This window comes from Portunus trituberculatus, chromosome 2 (genome assembly GCF_017591435.1).
Source record: "Portunus trituberculatus isolate SZX2019 chromosome 2, ASM1759143v1, whole genome shotgun sequence".
In the NCBI taxonomy this organism is placed as follows: Eukaryota; Metazoa; Arthropoda; class Malacostraca; order Decapoda; family Portunidae; genus Portunus; species Portunus trituberculatus.
In genome coordinates, this window is record NC_059256.1 from 13,286,755 (window position 1) to 13,311,222 (window position 24,468).

At 39.3% G+C, this 24,468-nt stretch overlaps 1 pseudogene; it reads left to right on the forward strand.

Moving 5' to 3' along the window:
• Positions 1–24,468, forward strand: part of LOC123507055 — a 45,648-nt pseudogene extending 21,180 nt beyond the window's left edge.

Genomic DNA, 24,468 nt, shown 5'->3' on the forward strand with positions numbered 1-24,468 from the left:
TAGAGCAAAATTGACAGAGAATTTATGTTTTTGAGGGAAATTAAGAGATAAAGAGATTAGAGAGAGAGAGAGAGAGAGAGATTTGTGTGTGTTTTAGAGCAAAATTGACAGAGAATTTATGTTTTTTGAGGGAAATTAAGAGATAAAGAGATTAGAGAGAGAGAGAGAGAGAGAGAGAGAGAGAGAGAGAGAGAGAGAGTTTGTGTGTGTTTTAGAGCAAAATTGACAGAAAATTTGTTTTTTTTTGAGGGATTAGAGAGAGAGAGAGAGAGATTTGTGTGTGTTTTAGAGCAAAATTGACAGAGAATTTGTTTTTGAGGGAAATTAAGAGATAAAGAGATTAGAGAGAGAGAGAGAGAGAGAGAGAGAGAGAGAGAGAGAGAGAGAGAGAGATATTGAAGAGGAGGATAAGAACAAGGAGCTGCTGGAAGGTGAGAGAGAGAGAGAGAGAGAGAGAGAGATTTGTGTGTGTTTTAGAGCAAAATTGAGAAAGAATTTGAGTTTTTTGAGGGAAATAACGAGATTAGAGAGAGAGAGAGAGAGAGAGAGAGATCCTTGTATCAAAACCCATCTAAAACCCATCAAAACCCATCTAAACCCATCTAAACCCATCAAAACCATCAAAAATCATTAAAACCCATTTAAAACCTATAAAAACATAACAAAACCCATCAAAACCCATCAAAAACCCATCAAAACCCATCAAAACCCATCTAAACCCATCCAAACCTATCTAAACCCATCTAAAACCCATCAAAAACCATCAAAACCTATCTAAACCCATCAAAAACCCATCTAAACCCATCTAAACCCATCAAAACCTATCTAAAGAGAGAGAGAGAGAGAGAGAGTGTGTGTGTTTTTGTGTTTTAGAGCAAAATTGACAGAAAATTTGTTTTTTTTTTTTGAGAGAGAGAGAGAGAGAGAGAGAGAGAGTTTTTTGTTTTAGAGCAAAATTGAGAAAGAATTTGAGTTTTGATGGAAATAAAGAAATTAGAGAGAGAGAGAGAGAGAGAGAGAGAGAGAGAGAGAGAGAGATCCTTGTATCAAAACCCATCTAAAACCCATCTAAAACCATCAAAAACCCATCTAAACCCATCTAAACCCATCAAAAACCCATCTAAACCCATCTAAACCCATCAAAACCCATCTAAACCCATCTAAACCCATCTAAACCCATCAAACCCATCTAAACCCATCAAAACCCATCTAAACCCATCAAACCCATCTAAACCCATCTAAACCCATCAAAACCCATCAAAACCATCAAAATGTAGCAAAACCCATTTAAACCCATCTAAACCCATCTAAACCCATCAAAACCCATCAAAACATAACAAAACCCATCAAAACCCATCAAAACCCATCTAAACCCATCAAAACCCATCTAAACCCATCAAAACCCATCAAAACCCATCTAAACCCATCAAAACCCATCTAAACCCATCTAAACCCATCTAAACCCATCAAAACCCATCTAAACCCATCAAAACCCATCTAAACCCATCAAAACCCATTAAACCCCATCTAAATCCATCTAAACCCATCTAAACCCATCAAACCCATCTAAACCCATCAAAAACCCATCTAAACCCATCTAAAACCCATCAAAACCCATCAATAACCCATCAAAATGTAGCAAAACCCATTTAAACCTATCTAAACTCCCTCTAAACCCATCAAAACCCATCAAAAACATAACAAAACCCATTTAAACCCATCAAAACCCATCTAAACCCATCAAAAACCCATCAAAAACATAACAAACCCCATCTAAACCCATCTAAAACCCTCCATTCCCCTTCTCCCCCCCCCACAGAGATCCAGAAGGCACTAGTACGTCCCGGGCCAGACCTGGTGATCTGTGACGAAGGGCATCGGATCAAGAACGCACACGCCAACATATCTCAGGCTCTCAAAAACATCAGGACCAAGAGGAGAGTGGTGCTCACGGGTTACCCACTCCAGAACAACCTGCTGGAGTACTGGTGCATGGTTGACTTTGTGAGACCTAACTATCTTGGTGAGTTTTGGGCTGTTATAAGGCTGTTTTAGAGTATTTTGAGGTGTTTTTGAGTGTTTTTTGGGGGTTTTTGAGTGTTTTTGGGGGTTTTTGAGTGTTTTTGGGGTGTTTTGGCATGTTTGAGGCTGTTTTGGAGTGTTTTGAGCTGTTTTGAGGCTGTTTTGGAGTGTTTTGGGGTGTTATTGAGTGTTTTAGGGTGTTTTGAGTGTTTTGGGTGTTTTGGCATGTTTGAGGCTGTTTTGGAGTGTTTTGGGCTATTTTGAGCTGTTATTAGGCTGTTTTGGGCTGTTTGTAGACTGTTTGAGGTTGTTTAGGCTGTTTTGGAGTGATTTAGGCTGTTTTAGGCAATTTTAGGGTGTTTTAGGCTGTTTTGGGCTGTTTGAGGCTGTTTTGGGCTGTTATGGAGTGTTTTTAGGCTGTTTGAGGTGTTTTAGTGTGTTTAAAGAGTTTATGAGTGTGCTTTGAGAGAGAGAGAGAGAGAGAGAGAGAGAGAGAGAGAGAGAGAGAGAGTGGTGCTCACGGGTTACCCACTCCAGAACAACCTGCTGGAGTACTGGTGCATGGTTGACTTTGTGAGACCTAACTATCTTGGTGAGTTTTGGGGGTTTTGGGGTGTATTTGAGTGTTTTTGGGATGTTTTAGGCAGTTATAAGGCTGTTTTAGATTGTTTTGGGGTGTTTTGAATGTTTTGGGGTGTTTTGGGTGTTTTGAGGTGTTTTGGGGTGTTTTGAGTGTTTTGGGGTGTTTTGAGTGTTTTGCTGTTTAGGCAATTATTGAGCATTTTACCAGTTTTGGGCTGTTTTGGAGTGATTTGAGCTGTTTGGAGTGTTTTGGGCTGTTTTAGGCTGTTTTGGAGTGTTTTGAGCTGTTTTAAGGCTGTTTTGGAGTGATTTGAGCTGTTTTAGGCTGTTTGAGAATGTTTTGGGCTGTTTTGGATTGTTTTAGGCAGTTTTTAGGCAATTATTGGCTATTTTAGGCTATGCTGTTTGAGGCTGTTTTGAGATTGTTTTAGGCTGTTTTAGGGTGTATGAAGGATATTTGAGGGTGTTTTTGGTGTTATAGGCTGTTTTAGGATGTCTATATGCTGTTTTGAGAATGTTTTGGGATGTTTTAAGTTTTAAGCTGTTTTAAGGCTGTTTTGAAGCTGTTTTAGGGTGTATGAAGGATATTTGAGGATGTTTTTGGTGTTATAGGCTGGTTTAGAATGTCTATATGCTGTTTTGAGGGTGTTTTGGGCTGTTATAGGATGTTTTAAGCTGTTTTGAGGCTGTTTTAAGCTGTTTTAGGGTGTATGAAGGATATTTGAGGGTGTTTTTGGTGTTATAGGCTGGTTTAGAATGTCTATATGCTGTTTTGAGGGTGTTTTGGCCTGTTTTAGGATGTTTTAAGCTGTTTTGAAGCTGTTTTGATGCTGTTTAGGGTGTTTTAAGGTGTATGAAGGATATTTGAGGGTGTTTTTGGTGTTATAGGCTGTTTTAGAATGTCTATATGCTGTTTTGAGGATGTTTTGGGCTGTTTTAGGATGTTTTAAGCTGTTTTGAGGCTGTTTTAGGCTGTTTTACGGTGTTTTAGGGTGTATGAAGGATATTTGAGGGTGTTTTTAAGCTATCTGATGCTGTTTTACTGCATTTTAGGCTGTTTTGAGGCTGTTTAAGTTTGAGGCAATATTAGGCTGTTTTATAAGCTATCTGATGCTGTTTTACATGCAATTTAAGCTGTTTTGAGGCTGTTTAAGTTTGTTTAAAAGCATTTGAGGCAATATTAGGCTGTTTTTAAGGTATCTGATGCTGTTTTATATGCAATTTAGGCTGTTTTTAGGCTGTTTCTTGTGTTTGAAGCCTCTGTTTTTTTGGCAGGCACCCGCACTGAATTCAGCAACATGTTTGAGAGGCCTATACAGAATGGACAGTGTGTCGACTCAACGCCTCAGGACATGAAGTTAATGAGATATCGATCGCACGTCTTACACTCTCTATTGGAAGGGTTTGTGCAGAGGTGAGTGTTTTGGGGTGTTTTTGGGTGTTTTTTGGGGTTTTATGGGGTTGTGTGTGTTCGTTAGGGTTTATTCTACATCCTGTCAAGTTTTTGTTTTTCTGCGTTTCTTTCTTCATTGTTAAAATTGTGGTTTTGTAAGATTTTTTTAAGCGAAGTTTGGCGTTTTTTTCTCATTTTTTGTCTCTGAATGTTTGTCTTGTTTCCTCCATATCTCCCGCTACATGTTACCTCCAGTTTTCTCCTTCCTCACAGACTTTCCTGTACCTTTCCTCCACCTCTCCTCCAAATATGACTATCCTACCACCCTCCTATCATAGTTAAAATAGTACGTTTTTAAGATAGTCTCACATCAAAACCTGACATTTTTTCAGATTTTTGCCTGCACTCCTCCTCTTCTTTCCTCCATATCTCCCTCCACAGATTACCTCCACGTACCACCACCCACACACTTGTACCTCCACCTTTCCTCCACCTCTCCACCAAATATGACCATCCCACCTCACTTCCTTGATAGTCAAAATAGTAGTTTTGTAAGATAGCCTCACATCAAAACCTGACATTTTTTCAGATTTTTGCCTGCACTTCCTCCTCTTCTTTCCTCCATATCTCCCTCCACAAGTAACCTCCACTTTCCTCCCTCCACACAGACTTTCCTCCACCTTTCCTCCACCTCTCCACCAAATATGACCATCCCACCACACTCCTATCATGGTCAAAATAGTACTTAAATATAATAACCCACTTATCGTCATTCTCTCTCGTTTTGCAGACGTGGCCACAGTGTACTAGCCAACACACTGCCAGATAAAGAGGAGCACGTTTTGTTGTGTCGACTTACAGACATACAGCGGACTCTCTATTCCTCCTTCATGTCTGAATTAGCTGCAAGCAAAGCCATGGCCAACCCGCTCAAGGCTTTTGCCATTTGTTGTAAGGTAAGACTGCGTTTGAGTGTGTTTTGGGTGTTTTGGGGTGTTTTTGTGTGTTTTGGGTGTTTTGGTGTGTTTTGGGGTGTTTTGGTGTGTTTTAGGGTGTTTTGGTGTGTTTGAGGTGTTTGACTGTGTTTTGGGTGTGTTTTGGTGTGTTTGGTGTTTTTGTGTGTTTTGGTTGTGTTTGGGTATTTTGTGTGTTTTGAGGTGTTTGGGTGTATTTGAGTGTGTTTTGGGGTGTTTGAGGTGTTTGGTGTGTTTGAGGTGTTTTGGGTGTTTGGAGGTGTTTTGGGGTGTTTGGGTGTGTTGTGGTGTGTTGTTGGTGTGTTTTAGGGTGTGTTTGGTGTGTTTTAGGGTGTTTTGGCGTGTTTGGTGTGTTTGAGGTGTTTGAGGATGTTTGGTGTGTTTTGGGTGTTTTTGTGTGTTTGGGTGTGTTTGGATATTTTGTGTGTGAGGTGTTTGGGTGTATTTGAGTGTGTTTTGGGGTGTTTGATGTGTTTGAGGTGTTTGGTGTGTTTTGCTGTGTTTTGAGGTGTTTTGGGGTGTTTGGGTGTGTTTGGTGTTTTTGGTGTTAGAGTGTGTTTGAGATGTTTTGGTGTATTTTGTGTTTTTTGTGTGTTTTGGGTGTGTTTGGGTATTTTTGTGTGTTTGAGGTGTTTGGGTGTGTTTGAGTGTGTTTGGGTGTTTGATGTGTTTGAGGTGTTTTGGTGTGTTTTGCTGTGTTTTGGGGTGTTTGACCAAAACAACCAAAACACACAAAACACACAAACACCCAAAACACCACAAAACACCCAAAACACTCAAAAACTCCCAAAACACCCCAAAACACTCAAAACACTCAAAATCACCAAAACACCACAAAATCACTCAAAACATCCAAAACATCCAAAACCACAAAACACCCCAAAACACTCAAAACACCACTAAACACTTAATTAAATTCACCATTATTAGTTTTTCTTATTATTATTATTATTATTATTATTATTATTATTATTATTATTATTATTCCAAACACCCAAAACACCACCAAAACACCAAACACTCAAAACACCCCAAAACACCCCAAACACTCCAAAACACCCCAAAACACCAAAACACACAAACACTAAAACACTCAAAACACCACAAAACACCACAAAACACTGAAAACACCCAAAACACCACAAAACACCACAAAACACTAGAAAACACCACAAACACCATAAAACACTTCAAACACCCCAAAACACCCAAAACACACAAAACACACCAAAACACCACAAAACACCCCCAAAACAACTAAAACACCACAAAACACACAAACACCCTAAAACACCACAAACACCCCAAAACACCAAAACACCACAAAACACCACAAAACACTCAAAACACCCCAAAACCACCAAAACACCCCAAAACACCATAAACACCACAAAACACCACTAAACACCACAAAAACACCCCAAAACACCTCATTAATTTCACTATTATTAGTTTTTCTTCTTCTTCTTCTTCTTCTTCTTATTATTATTATTATTATTATTATTATTATTATTATTATTATTATTATTATTATTATTATTATTATTATTATTATTATTATTATTATTATTCCAAACACCACAGAAACACCACCAAAACACCACAAAACACACCAAAACACACAAAACACCAAAAACACCCCAAAACACCACAAACACCCCAAAACACCTCAAAACACCACAAACCCCAAAACAAAACACCCACAAAACACCCCAAAACACCACAAAACACCTCATTAATTTCACCATTATTAGTTTTTCTTCTTCTTCTTCTTCTTCTTATTATTATTATTATTATTATTATTATTATTATTATTCCAAACACCACAGAAACACCACCAAAACACAAAACACACAAAACACCCAAAAACACCACCAAAACACTTCAAAACACCACAAAACACCATAAACACCCCAAACAACCTAAAACACACAAAACACCACAAAACACCCCAAAACTGCCAAAACATCCAAAACACACAAAACACACAAAACACCCCAAAACACCTCATTAATTTCACCATTATTAGTTTTTCTTCTTCTTCTTCTTCTTATTATTATTATTATTATTATTATTATTATTATTTATTATTCAAAACACCCAAAACACCACCAAAACACCACAAAACATCACAAAACACTCAAAACACTCAAAACACCACAAAACACCCCAAAACACACAAAACACCACAAAACACACAAAACACCACAAAACACACCAAAACCACACCAAAACACCACAAAACACCCCAAAAACTGCCAAAACATCCCAAAACACACAAAACACCACAAAACACCACAAAACACTCAAAAACACTCAAAATCACCACAAAAACACCCCAAAACACCTAATTAAATTCACCATTATTAGTTTTTCTTCTTCTTCTTCTTCTTATTATTATTATTATTATTATTATTATTATTATTATTTTTTGCCGTCAGATTTGGAACCATCCTGACGTCCTTTACAACTTCGTGCAAAAGAAGATTAGTGAAGATTTTGACCTGGATCTTGACGACACAGAGGGCAGACACAAAGGTAGAGGGAGAGGCCTACCCACCCCGGCTCTCCCCATCCCTCCCCATCCTCCCCCTACGGCTGCCTGGCCCCCCAATGCCCCACCACCACCACAGCCACCACCACCACCACCACCACCTCAGCAAGCACGCCTCCACCATAGTCAAAACTTGCATTACCAACATCACTTCACGCAGGATATGGTAAGTTCTTTGTTTTGGGTGTTTTTTTTGGGTGTTGTGGTGTTTGTATTGGGTTGCGATTTGGTGTGTGGGTTTGTTAGGGTGTGTTCTGTTGGTCATATTGTTTTTATTATCCTAGTTTATTTCTATCATGGTTAAATTAATAGTTTTCTAAGATAGTGTCACTTGAAAACCTGATAATCTTTCACTTTTTATGCCTCTAAATGTTTTTCTTCTTTCCTCCATATCTCCATCCACATGTTACCTCCACATTCCTCCAGTTAGACATATGTTCCTCCATGTTTCCTCCACTTCTCCTCCAAGTTTGACTATCCTACCTCCCCTCCTTGATAGTTAAAATAGTCATTTTCTAAGATAGTCACACATCAAAACCTGACAATTTTTCTCATTTTTACCTCCAAAAGTCTGCAATCTTTCCTCCATATCTCCCTCCACGTTACACCTTAACTTTCCTCCACCTTCACAGACTTTCCTCCATGTTTCCTCCACCTTCTCTCCAATTTTGACTATCCTATTACATTTCTTTCATAGTTAAAATAGTGGTTTTCTAAGATAGTCACATTAAAACCTGACCTTTTTCTTCTCATTTTTTCACTCCAAATGTTTGTTTTTTCTCCTCCATATCTCCCTCCACAAGTTACCTCCACACATCTCCTCCACTGTAGACCCTCCTCCAAGTTTCCTCCACCTTCTCTCCAAATTTGATTATGCTACCTCATTTCTATAATAGTTAAAATAGTCGTTTTTCAGATAGTCTTGCATCAAAACCTGGCATTTTTCTACTCATTTTTCACTCTAGATGTTTGTCGTGTTTCCTCCATATTTCCCTCCACATGTTTCCTCCACACATCTCCTTCATTGTACACCTTCCTCCACCTTTCCTCCATCTTCTCTCCAAATTTGACTATCCTACTACATTTACATCATAGTTAAAATAGTGGTTTTCTCAGATAGTCTCACATGAGTACCACCAATTCTTCTCTCCATCAGCTCCTCTTCTTTCCTCCATATCTCCCTCCACAGTTCACCTCCACTTTCCTCCATCCACACAGACTTTCCTCCATCTTTCCTCCACCTCTCCTCCAATTCACAACTTTCTCTCACAACAAGAAGTTAGAGAAAAATTGAGTTTGATTATAACTTTTCTAGCAATCTCACAACCTGAACGAGATATTTTTCCTCCACCACTGCAATTCTTTCCTCCATATCTCCCTCCACAAGTTACCTCCACACACCTCCTCCACTGTAGACCTTCCTCCACCTTTCCTCCACCCACACACCAAACACCACCCAATAAACACAAACCCTTGACCCAAAATAAATACCTAAAAAAAAAAATGCCTCAAAAAAACATTAAAAAAAAATCGACTTCTTTGCAGAACCTACAACAGCAGCAGCAGCAGCAGCAGCAGTCACAACAGCAACAGCAGCAGCAGCAGCAGCAACAGCAACCTCCACAGCAGCCCCCCATGCTTCCCTCGTCCTCCCAGAACCCCATGCTAATGCCCCAAATGCCGATGAGTGGAGGAGCTCAAAATTTTCAAGATCCAATGTTGCAATATGGAATGGGAGGAGGAATGAGTGGTAGTTATGGTGCTATGGCAGCCTACCCATGGTACCCCCAGGCCTATAGCGACCCTAGGGCCTACCATGGACCTACTGGCTATCCCTATCCCCCGCAGTACCCGTCCCAGGCGCACAACTGGGGTGGTATTGGACCCATAAACTCGATAAACAATACTTCGGAAATGGTCCATTCAGTTGATTCTCTTGCGATGGGTGGCAATCATGGGCAGTCTGTGGGCTCCCAGGGGCATGGGCAGGGGCAGGGCATGGCTCAGCAGGGGCAGGGGATGTCCGCGCAGGGGCATGGGATTTCCCAGACCCCTGACTTGAACGGAAGGGGAGAAAACGCGACAAACGTGAACAATATTCCGATGAATTCGTTCGAGAATGGCGACAACCAGAGCAAATCAAAGACGCCATTGCAGGAAGAGGAGGACGAGAAGAAGGAGGAGGTGGTGAAGAAGGAGGAGGTGAAGGAGGAGGAAGAGGAGGAGGAGAAGAAGGAGGAAACACCGGTGAAGAAAGAGGAAACAGGGAAAAAAGAGGAGATTACATTTGACTGGACAGAAAACCTTTTTAAGAATTATTATCCCGGACTTCTTACATCGTCCGTCAAATTCCAAATCTTTTTCCAAATTCTCGAGGGCTGCGTACGGATTGGTGACCGGCTGCTAGTGTTCTCCCAGTCGCTGTTCACCCTGTCGCTGCTGGAGGAATTTTTACAGCGGTCGTACATTCCCGGCTGTTACGACACTTGGTGCAGAAACCGTTCATATTTCCGCTTAGACGGGTCCACGTCAGCAATGGACCGCGAAAAACTTATCAATGAATTTAACGCCAATCCGAGTGTGCGTCTGTTCTTGGTAAGCACCCGAGCAGGTTCTCTTGGAATTAATTTAGTTGGAGCAAACCGTGTTATTGTGTTTGATGCGTCATTCAACCCCTGCCACGACACCCAGGCCGTGTGTCGTGTGTACCGCTACGGCCAACGAAAGGAATGTTTTATCTATCGTCTGGTCACCGATAACTCCCTAGAGAAGAGGATTTACGACAGACAGGTAAGGGAATCAAACTCTTCTGTCCTAATTCTGCTTTGATGATTTTAAAGAGGTTTGCAAACTCACAAGGAGGATTCAAATTGAAGCTTTGACCTCCATAGACCCTTCATAATGTCAATGCAATCTAATCTAACTTAAAACTATAGATGAAAATAGATTAATCTCTTCACTAGTGTGGTGCATTTCAACTCAAAACACACGCAAACACTCAAAAAAACACCACGAAACACTCAAAACACATGCAAACACTCAAAAACACCACAAAACACACTTAAAACACACTACAACACTACAAAACACCACAAAACACACTTAAAACTCTCAAAACACATGCAAACACTCAAAACACCACAAAACACTTAAAACACATTAAAACACTCCAAAACACCACAAAACACACTTAAACACACAAAACACTCAAAACACACTCATCTCATCTCAAACACTGAAACACACAAACACACTAAAACACACTAAAACACACTCAACACACTTAAACACACAAAACACACTTCACACACACACTCAAACACACACTCAAACACTTTGAACACTCAAAAACACAAACACACATCACACTCAAACACACACCAAACACACAACACACTCAAACACATTTCAACACTCAAAACACTCAACACACTCAAACACTCAAACACACTCAAACACTTGACACACTGACACACTAAAACACACACAAACACACACAAAACACACCAAACACACTAAACACACACAAAACACTTAAAACACACTCAAACACTTTGAAACACACTGAACACACCAAACACTTAAACACACTAAAACACTCAAAAACACTAAACACACTAAAACACTCAAAACACACTAAACACTTAACAAACTCAAACACTGAACACACTAAACACACCAAACACTCAAAACACACACACACTCAAAACACAAAACACTAAAACACTAAAACACCAAACACTAAAAAACACTTCTAAACACACTAAACACTAAACACACTAAAACACACTAAAACACTAAAACACACTAAAACACTCAAACACACTAAAACACACTAAAACACACTACCAAAACACTAAAACACACTCAAACACACTAAAACACACTAAACACAAAACACACTAAACACACTCTAAACACACTAAAACACACTAAAACACTGAACTAAACACCAAAACAAAACACTAAAAACACACTCAAACACTTGAACACACAAAAAACACACTCAAAACACTCAAACACACTCAACACACTCACTCAAACACACCAAACACAAAACACAAAACACACCAAACACTAAAAACACCATCTCAACACTTGAACACACCAAAACACTTAAAACACACTAAAACACACTCAAAAAACTTCGAAACCCCCAAAACACTCTAAAACACACTAAAACACACTCAAAAAACTTCGAAACCCCCCAAAACACACTCACAACATTAACGCTTTTATTCATAGGTAAACAAACAAGGTATCTCTGACCGAATTGTGGACGAGTTAAATCCAGACGCTCATCTGTCCAGCAAAGAGATCAGCAACTTACTCGTTGAAAATGAGAGTGATCCAGAGCCTAAGGTACGTTCCAATGCAGGGTGTTCGTGGGTTAGCTGGCTCCAGTGAAGGCTGTTAATGGCTGGAGGGCGCTAGGATGGTTGTTGTGGGTGTCCTTGGTGTGTTTTGAGTGGGTTTTGGGGTGTTTTGGGGTGTTTTGGTGGGTTTCGAAGTGATTGGAGTGTGTTTTGAAGTGTTTGGAGTGTGATTTGAGTGTTTTGAGTGTGTTTTGGGGTGTTTTGATGTGTTTCAAGTGTTTTGAGTGTTTTAGTGTGTTTGGAGTGTTTTGGTGTGTTTGAAGTGTTTTGAGTGTTTGAGTGTTTTGAGTGTGTTTGAAGTGTTTTGGGGTGTTTTGTGTGTTTCAAGTGTTTTGAGTGTTTGAGTGTGTTTAGTGTGTTTTAGAGTGTTTTGGTGTGTTTCGAAGTGTTTGGAGTGAGATTTGAGTGTTTTGAGTGTGTTTTGGGTGTTTTGATGTGTTTCAGTGTTTGAGTGTTTTTGTGTTTTGAGTGTTTTGAGTGTGTTTTGAGTGTGTTTAGTGTGTTTTGGGTGTTTCGAAGTGTTTGGAGTGTGTTTTAGTGTTTTGAGTGTGTTTTGAAGTGTTTTGGTGTGTTTGGAAGTGTTTTGAGTGCGATTTGAGTGTTTTGAGTGTGTTTTGAAGTGTTTTGGTGTGTTTGGAAGTGATTGAAGTGGAGAATGAGAGTGATCCAGAGCCTAAGGTACGTTCCAATGCAGGGTGTTCGTGGGTTAGCTGGCTCCAGTGAAGGCTGTTAATGACTGGAGGGCGCTAGGATGGTTGTTGTGGGTGTCTTTGGTAGTGAAGGCTGTTAATGACTGGAGGGCGCTAGGATGGTTGTTGTGAGTGTCCTTGGTGTGTTTTGAGTGGGTTTTGGGGTGTTTTGGTGGGTTTTTGGTGTGTTTTGGTGTGTTTTGGAGTGTTTTGGGGTGTTTTGGTGGGTTTTGGTGTGTTTGAAGTGTTTGGAGTGAGATTTGAGTGTTTTGAGTGTGTTTTGGGGTGTTTTGATGTGTTTCAGTGTGTTTGAGTGTGTTTTAGTGTGTTTTGGTGGGTTTTGGTGTGTTTGAGTGTTTTAGTGTGTTTGAGTGTGTTTTGGGTGTTTGGTGTGTTTCAAGTGTTTTGAAGTGTTTTGAGTGTGTTTTAGTGTGTTTTAGAGTGTTTTGGTGGGTTTCGAAGTGTTTTGAGTGATTTGAGTGTGTTTTGAAGTGTTTTTGAGTGTTTTGGTAGGTTTCGAAGTGTTTTGAGTGCGATTTGAGTGTTTTGAGTGTGTTTTGAAGTGTTTTGGTGTGTTTGGAAGTGATTGAAGTTGAGAATGAGAGTGATCCAGAGCCTAAGGTACGTTCCAATGCAGGGTGTTCGTGGGTTAGCTGGCTCCAGTGAAGGCTGTTAATGACTGGAGGGCGCTAGGATGGTTGTTGTGGGTGTCCTTGGTGTGTTTTGAGTGGGTTTTGGGGTGTTTTGAGTGAGATTTGAGTGTTTGGAGTGTGTTTTTTAGTGTTTTGGTGGGTTTCGAAGTGTGTTTTGAAGTGTTTGAGTGTGTTTTAGTGTGTTTTGGTGGGTTTTGGTGTGTTTCAAGTGTTTTGAGTGTTTTTAGTGTGTTTTGGGGTGTTTTGGTGGGTTTCAAGTGATTGGAGTGTGTTTTGAAGTGTTTGGCGTGTGTTTTGAAGTGTTTTAGAGTGTTTTGGTGTGTTTGAGTGTTTCGAAGTGTTTTGAGTGTTTTTTAGTGTGTTTTGGGGTGTTTTGGTGTGTTTCGAAGTGTTTTGAGTGTGTTTCGAAGTGTTTTGAAGTGTTTTGAGTGTGTTTTGAAGTGTTTTGGTGTGTTTCGAAATGTTTTGAGTGTGATTTGAGTGTTTTGAGTGTGTTTTGAAGTGTTTTGGTGTGTTTGGAAGTGATTGAAGTGGAGAATGAGAGTGATCCAGAGCCTAAGGTACGTTCCAATGCAGGGTGTTCGTGGGTTAGCTGGCTCCAGTGAAGGCTGTTAATGACTGGAGGGCGCTAGGATGGTTGTTGTGAGTGTTCTTGGTGTGTTTTGAGTGGGTTTTGAAGTGTTTTTTGGTGGGTTTTAGTGTGTTTTGGGGTGTTTTGGTGGGTTTGGAGTGTGTTTTAGTGTGTTTTGGAGTGTTTGGAGTGTGTTTTGAAGTGTTTCGAAGTGTTTGGAGTGTGATTTGAGTGTTTTGAGAGTGTTTTGGTGTGTTTTGAGTGTGTTTTGGTGTGTATTGAGAGTTTTCTAGTGTTCAAGTATGTTTTTGGGGTGTTTGGATGTGTTTTATGACGTTTGAGTGTGTTTTAGGTGTTTTGAGAGTTTTCTAGTGTTCAAGTATGTTTTTGGGGTGTTTGGGTGTGTTTTATGACGTTTGAGTGTGTTTTGGGTGTTTTGAGAGTTTTCTAGTGTTCAAGTATGTTTTGGGGTGTTTGTGTGTTTTATGACGTTTGAGTGTGTTTTTGGGTGTTGTGAGTGTTTTTAGGGGTGTTTTGTTGTATATTGAGTGTTTTTTGGATGGTTGGTGGTGTTTTGGTACGTTTTGCGGTGTTTAGGTGTGTTTTTGGGGTGTTTTGAGTGTTTGGGTGTGTTTCAAGAGTGTTTTTTGAGTTTTGCGGGTTCTTTGAGTGTGTTTGAGAGTTTTCTGGGTGTTTTCGGGTGTTTGGAAGTGTTTTGGGGTATTTGGGGGTGTATTGTTATGTTTTGCTGTGTTAGAGTGTGTTTTAGGGTGTTTGGGGATGTTTTGGGGTGTTTTGAGAATGTTTTTGTGGTGTTTGGGTGCGTTTTACAGAGTTTGAGTGTGTGAGACTGTTTTATGGTGTTTTTGGAGATATCTGGATGTGCTCTGCTGTTTGGATGTGTTTTGAGTGTGTTTTAGGGTGTTTTGAGTGTGTTTGGGTGTTTTTTGAGTGTATTTTAGGGAGTTGTTGTGTTTGGGGGTGTTTTGAGTTTGTTTGGGGATGTTTGGGTGTGTTTGGGTGTGTTTTGAGTGTTTTAGGGGTGTTTGGATGTGTTTTGAGTGTGTTCTCAGGTGTTTTATGTGTTTAGGTGTGTTTTGAGTGCGTTTTAGGGTGTTTGGGTGTGTTTTGAGTGTTTTTATTATTTGAGTGTGTTTGGGTGTGTTTTAGGGTGTTTGGGTGTGTTTAGAGTATTTGGGTGTGTTTTGAGTGTGTTTTTGAAATTATTTGAGTGTTTTTGAAATTGTTTGGGTGTGTTTTGAGTGTTTTAGGGATGTTTGAATGTATTTTGAGTGTTTTACAGTGTTTGGATGTATTTTGAGTGTGTTTTTGAGATGTTTGAGTGTGTGTGGGTACATATGGGGTTATTTATCTTCGCATCCTTATCTCCCCTCTCTCACTACAGGACTTAGGAGATAAGGTCGAGGCCTACAAGGATCCGATACTTCAAGAGGTCATGAGGACGCTGGGACGGAACCTAACACGAGAGCCCTTCAAACACGAGTCACTGCTGGTCGATCGTAAGGACAAGCGGCTCTCCCAGGCCGAGAAGAGACTAGCCAAGCGATCGTATGAGCTGGAGAAACAGGCCAATATCTCGTATAGCCGCCCGTCCTATGCTGCTTTCTACCCAAAGACTCAGGGTGGACAAGTCGTGATGGGCACTAAGATTGGGTAAGTGTCCTGAAGAGGGGTGTGTTTTAGGTGTGTTTTGGGGTGTTTTGGTGTGTTTTTTTGGGGTGTTTTTGGTGTGTTTTGAGTGTGTTTTAGGGGTGTTTGAGTGTGTTATTGGGGTGTTTTTGGGGTGATTTGAGTGTGTTTTGGGTGTTTGGGTGTGTTTTGGGTGTGTTTTGAGTGTTTGTTTGGGGTGTTTTAGGAGTGTTTTGGTGTGTTTTGGGGTGTTTTGAGTGTGGTTCAGGTTGTTTTGGTGTTTGAGTGTTTTGGGGTGTTTTGAGTGTGTTTTGGGGTGTTTTGAGTATTTTGGGTGTGTGTTTTTGTGTGTTTTGTTTTTGGTGTTTTGAGTGTGTTTTGGGGTGTTTGGTGTGTGTTTTGTGTGTGTTGTGTTTTGGTGTGTGTGTGTGTGTGTGTTTTGAGTGTGTTTTTGGGTGTTTTGGGTGTGTTTGGTGTGTTTTGTGTTTGGGTGTGTTTGGTGTGTTTTGGTGTGTTTTGGGGGTGTTTGGATGTGTGTTTGGGGTATTTTGGTGTGTTTTGAGTGTTTTGTGTTTGGGTGTTTTGAGTGTTTTTGGTGTGTTTTGGGGTGTTTGGTGTGCTTTGTGTTTTGAGTGTGTTTGAGTGTGTTTTGGTTTTGAGTGTTTTGAGTGTGTGTTTTTGGTGTTTTGAGTGTGTTTTGGGGTGTTTTGGTGTGTTTTGTGTGTGTTGAGTGTTGGTATGTTTTGGGTGTGTTTGAGTGTATTTTGGGGTGTTTTGAGTGTGTTTTGGTGTTTTAGGGTGTTTTGGGGTGTTTGAGTGTGTTTGGGGTGTTTTAGGTGTTTTGAGTGTGTTTGGGTATGTTTGGTGTGTTGTGAGTGTGTTGGGGTGTTTGGGGTGTTTTGAGTGTGTTTTCTGGTGTTTTGGTGTGTTTGGTGTGTTTGAGTGTGTTTTAGGGTGTTTTGGTGTGTTTTGGTATGTTTTGCTGTGTTTTGAGGATGTTTGCGGCATTTGAGGCCGATATATGTGTTGTGAGTGTATTTAAGCGTTTAATGAAGTGTTTTAACCATTTTTAAAGTAAGCTTTCCTGCAGGTGTTATTAAGCTTTTTTTCGAGTGTTTTTAAGCCTATCCAAAGCACGTTTTTAATTGTCTTTGCAGCGGAGTGGTGTACGCAAAGCCAGTAGGCACAGTTAGACCCATCCAAGCCGAGATGGGCCAGCGGCTGGAAGGAGGCAGTGGGTCTACTATTATCCATAGACCAAACATACTGGGACGAGGAGGAGCGCAGGCCAGTTTTCCGGTAGAAGCTTTGGCCAAACAAGGAGTATCAGTACAACAAATCACCGTGCCGAAAGGTAAGGTGTTTGGGCTCATTATTGGGGTGTTTTGGGGTGTTTTAAGGTGTTTTGGGTGTTTTAGGGTGGTTTTGGGGGGTTTTGTGGTGTTTTGGGTGTTTTAGGGTGTTTTGTGGTGTTTTAAGGTGTTTTGTGGTGTTTTGGGGTGTTTTAGGGTGTTTTGGAGTGTTTTGAGTGGTTTTAGGGTGTTTTAGGGTGTTTATAGAGTGTTTTAGGGTGTTTTGTGGTGTTTTAGGGTGTTTTGGGGTGTTTTGGGTGTTTTGTGGTGTTTTGAGTGTTTTAAGGTGTTTTAGGGTGGTTTGAGTGTTTTGGGGTGTTTTAGAGTGTTTTAAGGTGTTTTAGGGTGTTTTAGTGTGTTTTGGAGTGTTTTGGGGTGGTTTGTGGTGTTTTAGGGTGTTTTGGTTGTTTTAGGGTGTTTTGGGTTGTTTTGGGGTATTTGGAGTGTTTTGGTGTGTTTCTAGGTGTTTTAGGGTGTTTTGGAGTGTTTTAAGGTGTTTTAGGGTGTTTTAAGGTGTTTTTGGGGTGTTTTAGAGTGTTTAGAGCTATATTGAGGCTGTTTTAGTGTGTTTTAGAGTGTTTTGAGGCTGTTTTATTATGTTTTAGTGTGTTGTAGAGTGTTTAGAGCTATATTGAGGCTGTTTTAAGTGTTTTAGTGTGTTTTAGAGTGTTTTGAGGCTGTTTTATTATGTTTTAGTGTGTTATAGAGTGTTTAGAACAATTTTGAGGCTGTTTTAGAGTGTTTTAAGGCTGTTTTAGTGTGTTTTAGAATGTTTTGAGGATGTTTAGTGTGTTTTAGAGTGTTGAGACTGTTTTAGTGTGTTTTAGAGTGTTTTGAGGCTGTTTTATTATGTTTTAGTGTGTTGTAAAATGTTTATAACAATTTTGAGGCTGTTTTAGAATGTTTTAAGGCTGTTTTAGAGTGTTTTGAGGCTGTTTTAGTGTGTTTTAGAGTGTTTAGAGCTATATTGAGGCTGTTTTAGAGTGTTTTAAGGCTGTTTTAGAGTGTTTTAAGGCTGTTTTAGAGTGTTTTGAGGCTGTTTTAGTGTGTTTTAGAGTGTTTAGAGCTATTTTGAGGCTGTATTAGAGTGTTTTAAGGCTGTTTTAGAGTGTTTTAAGGCTGTTTTAGAGTGTTTTGAGGCTGTTTTAGTGTGTTTTAGAGTGTTTAGAGCTATATTGAGGCTGTTTTAGTATGTTTTAGTGTGTTTTAGAGTGTTTTAATGCTGATTTAGTGTTTTAAGACTTTGAGGGTGAATTTTGGGGTAATTCTTCCGTGTTTGGGTAATTTTTAACACTCTCTCTCTCTCTCTCTCTCTCTCTCTCTCTCTCTCTCTCTCTCTCTCTCTCTCTCTCTCTCTCTCTCTCTCTCTCTCTCTCTCTGTCTCTCTGTCTATCTCTCCCTACAGACGTGAGCATACCCACCAACTCCGGGGACGGGAAGCCTATCCTGTTGAAGGCCGGCCAGTCAGTGATGGTGATTAAGACGCAGAAGGGAATCTATCTGAGGCTCAATGACGGCAAGATTGTCGCTATTAGAGTTCCGCCCGGCAACGGTGAGGGTCTGGGAAGGCGTTTCTCACTGTATTAAGGTGTTGTGGTGTAATTTGAGGTGTTTTTGGGGTGTTTTAGGGTGTTTTAGGGTGTTTTGAGGTGTTGTGGAGTGTTTTAGGGTGTTTTAAGGGGTTTTAGGGGGTTTTGATGTGTTTTAGGGTGTTTTAAGGGTGTTTGTCACTGTATTAAGGTGTGGTGTGTTTTCAGGGTGTTTTGAGGTGTTTTAGTGTGTTTTGGGGTTTTAGTGTGTTTTGGGGTTTTAGGGTGTTTTAGGTGTTTTATGGTGTTTAGAGTATTTTCAGGATGTTTGAAGGGGTGTTTTAAGGTGTTTTAGAGTGTTTTAGGGTGTTTTAAGCTGTTTGAGGGTGTTTAGAGTGTATTCAGGGTGTTTGATATGTTTTAAGGTGTTTTAGAGTGTTTTAGGATGTTTTAGAGTGTTTTAAAACCAGTGAGGGTCTGGGAAGGCGTTTCTCACTGTATTAAGGTGTTGTGGTGTGTTTTCAGGGTGTTTTGAGGTGTTTTAAGGGTTTTGAGGTGGGTTTGGAGTGTTTTGAAGGTGTTTGGGAGTTTTAAGGTGTTTTAGGGTGTTTTGAAGGTGTTTTAGAGTTTTAAGGGTGTTTGAAGAATTTGAAGTGTTTTGGGTTTTTAAAGGTGTTTGGGTGTTTTAAGGGTTTTCAGGGTGTTTTAGAGGGTTTTAGGGGTTTTGGTGTTTGTGTTTTAAGGGTGTTTGAGGAATTTGGAGTGTTTGGAAGGTGTTTGGAAGTTTTAAGGGTGTTTTAAGGAAATTTGAAGTTTGAGAGTTTTTCAGGATGTTTGAAGGTGTTTAGGAGTTTTTAAGGGTGTTTTAATGGTGTTTTTGAAGTTTTAAGGGTATTTTGAATGAATTTGGAGTGTTTGAAGGTGTTTGGGAGTTTTAAGGGTGTTTGAGGAAATTTGGAGTGTTTTAGTATTTTGGGAGTTTTAAGGGTGTTTGAGGAAATTTGGAGTGTTTTAAGGTGTTTGGGAGTTTTAAGGGTGTTTTAGAGTGTTTTAGGAGTGTTTTGAAGGTGTTTAGGAGTTTTAAGGGTGTTAGACAGAATTTGGAGTATTTTGAAGTTTTAAGGGTATTTGAGGAATTTGGAGTGTTTGAAGGTGTGGGAGTTTTAAGGGTGTTTAAGGGGAATTTGGACTGTTTTGAAGGTGTTTGGGAGTTTTTAAGGGTGTTTAAGGGGAATTTGGAGTGTTTTAGGGTGTTTAGGAGTTTTTAAGGGTGTTTGATGAAGGTTGGAGTGTTTTGAAGATGTTTGGGAGTTTAAGGGTGTTTGAAGGAAATTTGGACTGTTTTGAAGGTGTTTGGGAGTTTTAAGGGTATTTGAGGAATTTGGACTGTTTTGAAGGTGTTTGGGAGTTTTTAAGGGTGTTTAAGAATTTGGACTGTTTTAAGGTGTTTGGGAGTTTTAAGGTGTTTTAGAATTTGGTGTTTTAGGGTGTTTTGAAGGTGTTTGGGAGTTTTTAAGGGTGTTTGACGGGGAATTTAGTGTGTTTTTGAGTGTTTTTGGGGTGTTCTGTGGATTGTTTTTAGGGTGTCTGTGGAATGCATTTGTTTTAAGGTTGTTTTAGAGGTGTTTGGTGTGTTTTAAGAGTATTTTAAGGGTGTTTTAGGGGTGTTTTGGCGTGTTTTAGGGTGTTTTGCCGTGGTTTAGTGAGGTTTAGGGTGTTTTATTATATTTTTAGGGTGTTTTATATTTTTAGGGTGTTTTGGTCTATTTTCAGGGTGTTTTAGTATAATTTAGGGTGTTTTATATATTTTTAGGGTGTTTTAGTATATTTTAGGGTGTTTTACTATAGATTTTTAGGGTGTTTTATATATGTTTAGGGTGTTTTAGTATATTTTTAGGGTGTTTTATATATTTTTAGGGTGTTTTAGTATATTTTTATTGTGTTTTATATATTTTTAGGGTGTTTTAGGGTGTTTTAGTATATTTTTAGGGTGTTTTAGGGTTTTAGTATATTTTAGGGTGTTTTATATATGTTTAGGGTGTTTTAGTATATTTTTATTGTGTTTTATATATTTTTAGGGTATTTTAGGGTGTTTTAGTATATTTTTAGGGTGTTTTAGGGTTTTAGTATATTTTTAGGGTGTTTTATATATTTTTTGAGTGTTTTAGGGTGTTTTATATATATTTAGTGTGTTTTAGGGTGTTTTATTATATTTTTTGGGTGTTTTATATTTTAGGATGCTTTAGGGTGTTTTTATATTTTAGGGTGTTTTAGTATATTTTAGGGTGTTTTAATATATTTTTAGGGTGTTTTATATATTTTTAGTGTGTTTTAAGGTGTTTTATATATATTTTTAGGGTGTTTTAGTATATTTTTAGGGTGTTTTATATATTTTTATAGTGTTTTAGGGTGTTTTATATATATTTAGTGTGTTTTAGGGTGTTTTAGTATATTTTTAGTGTTTTATATATTTTTTGGGTGTTTTAGGGTGTTTTTTTAAATTTTTTGGTGTTTTAGGGTGTTTTATATATTTTTAGGGTGTTTTAGTATATTTTTAGGGTGTTTTAGGGTGTTTTATATATTTTTAGGGTGTTTTAGGGTGTTGTATATAATTTTATGGTGTTTTAGGGAGTTTTAGTATATTTTTAGGGTGTTTTATATATTTTTGGGCTTTTCAGTATATTTTTAGGGTATTTAGTATATTTTAGGGTGTTTTATATGTTTTTAGGGTGTTTTATATATTTTTAGGGTGTTTTAGGGTGTTTAGTATATTTTTAGGGTGTTTTAGGGTGTTTTATGTATTTTTAGGGTGTTTTAGTATATTTTTAGGGTGGTTAGTATATTTTAGGGTGTTTTATATATTTTAGGGTGTTTTAGTATATTTTCAGTGTGTTTTAATATATTTTTAGGGTGTTTTAGCGTATTTTAGTATATTTTTAGGGTGTTTTAATATATTTTCAGGGTGTTTCATATATTTTTAGGGTGTTTTATATATTTTTAGGGTGTTTAGTATATTTTAGAGTGTTTTAGGGTGTTTTATATGTTTTTAGGGTGTTTTAGTATAGTTTTAGGGTGTTTTAGTATATTTTTAGGGTGTTTTAGGGTGTTTTATATGTTTTTAGGGTGTTTTAGGGTGTTTTATATGTTTTTAGGGTGTTTTAGTATAGTTTTAGGGTGTTTTAGTATATTTTTAGAGTGTTTTAGGGTGTTTTATATATTTTTAGGATGTTATATATTTTTAGGGTGTTTTATATATTTTTAGGGTGTTTTATATATTTTTGGGGTTTTATATATTTTTAGGGTGTTTTAGTTTATTTTTAGGGTGTTTTATATATTTTTAGGATGTTTTAGTTTATTTTAGGGTGTTTTAGGGTGGTTTATATATTTTTTGTCTATTTTTAGGATGTTTTTAGTATATTTTTAGGGTGTTTTAGGGTGTTTTATGTATTTTTAGTGTGTTTTAGGGTGTTTTTATATAGTTTTAGGGTGTTTTAGTATATTTTTATGGTGTTTGAGTATATTTTTAGGGTGTTTTAGGGTGTTTTATATATTTTTAGGGTGTTTTAGTATATTTTAAGGGTGTTTTATATATTTTTTGGGTGTTTTAGGGTGTTTTATATATTTGTAGGATGTTTTAGGGTGTTTTCTATATTTTTTTGGTGTTTTAAGGTGTTTTAGTATATTTCTAGAATGTTTTATATATTTTTGGGTGTTTTAGGGTGTTTTTATATTTATTAGGGTGTTTTAGTATATTTTTAGGGTGTTTTAATATATTTTTAGGGTGTTTTATATATTTTCAGGGTGTTTTATATATTCTTAGGGTGTTTTAGCGTGTTTTAGTATATTTTTAGGGTGTTTTAATATATTTTCAGGGTGTTTCATATATTTTTAGGGTGTTTTATATATTTTCAGGGTGTTTTAGTATATTTTTAGGGTGTTTAGTATATTTTAGGGTGTTTTTATATATTTTTGGGGTGTTTTAGTATATTTTTAGGGTATTTAGTATATTTTAGGGTGTTTTATATATTTTTAGGGTGTTTTAGGGTGTTTTATATATTTTTAGGGTGTTTTAGTTTATTTTAGGGTGTTTAGTATATTTTTAGGATGTTAGTATATTTTTAGGGTGTTTAGTATATTTTTAGGGCGTTTTAGGGTGTTTTATATATTTTTAGGGTGTTTTAGGGTGTTTTATATATTTTTAGTCAATTTTTTAAGGTGTTTTAGTATACTTTTAGGGTGTTTTAGGGTGTTTTATATATTTTTAGGGTGTATTAGCGTGTTTTATATATTTTTAGGGTGTTTTATATATTTTTAGGGTGTTTTAGCGTGTTTTGAAGTGTTGTATGTGTTTTGATGGTGTTTCTCACCAGTGTCCGCCACCAAAACAATGTCATTTTTCCAGAAGAGGTGTTTGGTCTGCCACTCAACAAGGGATCGGTCACCATCGTTCCAACACTCGTCAACTCTCCACGGCCAAGATTAGGAGTCGGGAGGGGGGGCGGGGGTCTTGTCGGGGGGGCGAGACGTGGCCGCCCCCCCATGGCTGTCCAGTACGCCACGGGGGGCTTAATAACCAAAGGGGGCCTAGGAACAGCGGGGAGACTTAGCGGTAAAAGACACACAACTCCGCAAGCTGTTCTTAATAAAAGTGTTGTTATCACGCCAGCACAGCGAACTGGTGGGGCTGCAGGGCGTGGGATTGTGACTAAAGGCCTAAAGGACATTCAGCTTAGGCCTAAACCCCAAATCTCCAGCCCCAAAGCCGGTCCAGCGCCGATTTTAGGGAAGATTGTGAAGAAAATTGAGAAAAAGGAGGAGAGAGAGTGACGATGTGGTTGAGCCATTTCGACCACATCTCAGGCGACTACCACATCGACCACCACCACAGACACCACCACCACAGACCTGGCCACGCCCACAGGGAAGGCCAGCCCCGTGGAGACTCTATCTGACGAGAAAATTGAAGAAATCACAGAGGAAGTGGCAAGCCAGACACATAGCGAGGTGGTGTTAGGGCAACCATCTCGAACAGCAGTGGGGTTCACGAGAGACACACCACAGCTGGCAGGGTTAACAGGGGACGCTCGGACTGGGATAGTAAAGCCACAAGTACAAGCAAGGGCAGAAGCGGTGAGGGACACACAGAAAACACAGCCACAGAACACCACCACCACAGCAGCGCAGAGTCGGCCCACTGCATCCCTAACACCTCTACAATCGATCTCAAACCTTCTTCCACAATCTACTGCAGTGACGTCAGGCTACACACAGACCCAGGGCTATACACAGACCCCACAGCCGCTATTCCAGCCCTTCCTGCAGCCACAGAACACAGCAGGAACCAGCAATACATCCCTGGCGAGTAATGTGGCCCAAGTAGCGCCTCAAATTCACCCAACCGTGACAACTAGCCCTGTTTCCAGTCCCATAACATCAGCCGCTGGAAATTTTAGCTACGCGACTGCCAATATGGACCAGAATGCAGTGTCCCGTGGTACAGACTCGCCTCTAAACCTGTCACAGTTACTGGAGGGGCAACCTGCGGGGAATCCAGTGTCTAACTCCGGAAACAGTGAGGAAATATCGCATCACTCAGCGCTCGAGTATTTAAATTACACCTTATCTCAAAGTTCGTCAGCTTTTCGAAGACCTGAATACCCGACAGGCCTCTCCGCTGACCTGCAAAGCCTACTGAACTCAGCACAACAGCCTATAACCTCTGGCAACCCCGCACCAGCCTCGTTTCCCAGTTATCAAGCTCCTTATCAGTACGGCGCTAACTATCGGCCTACTACAAGTCCATACAGCTATCCTGCTCAGTATCCGCATTATCCAGCGCAATATCCGCTCTCTCCCGCCCCCTGCGCAGTCTATGGGGCAGTATGGCGGCCTACACCCCTCCCCTACCCCTCCATATAATTCCTACCCCACACCACCTCCCCCCGCGCCGCCACACGCTAGACCACCTTATGCAAGTATTGGAAGTTTTGCACACGGTCCATATCCGCCTATGTAAAGTGGAGGTGGATGGGGTGGGTTGGCTGGCGCTCTCTCTCTCTCTCTCTCTTTCTCTCTTTCTCTCTCTCTCTCTCTCTCTCTCTCTCTCTCTCTCTCTCTCTCTCT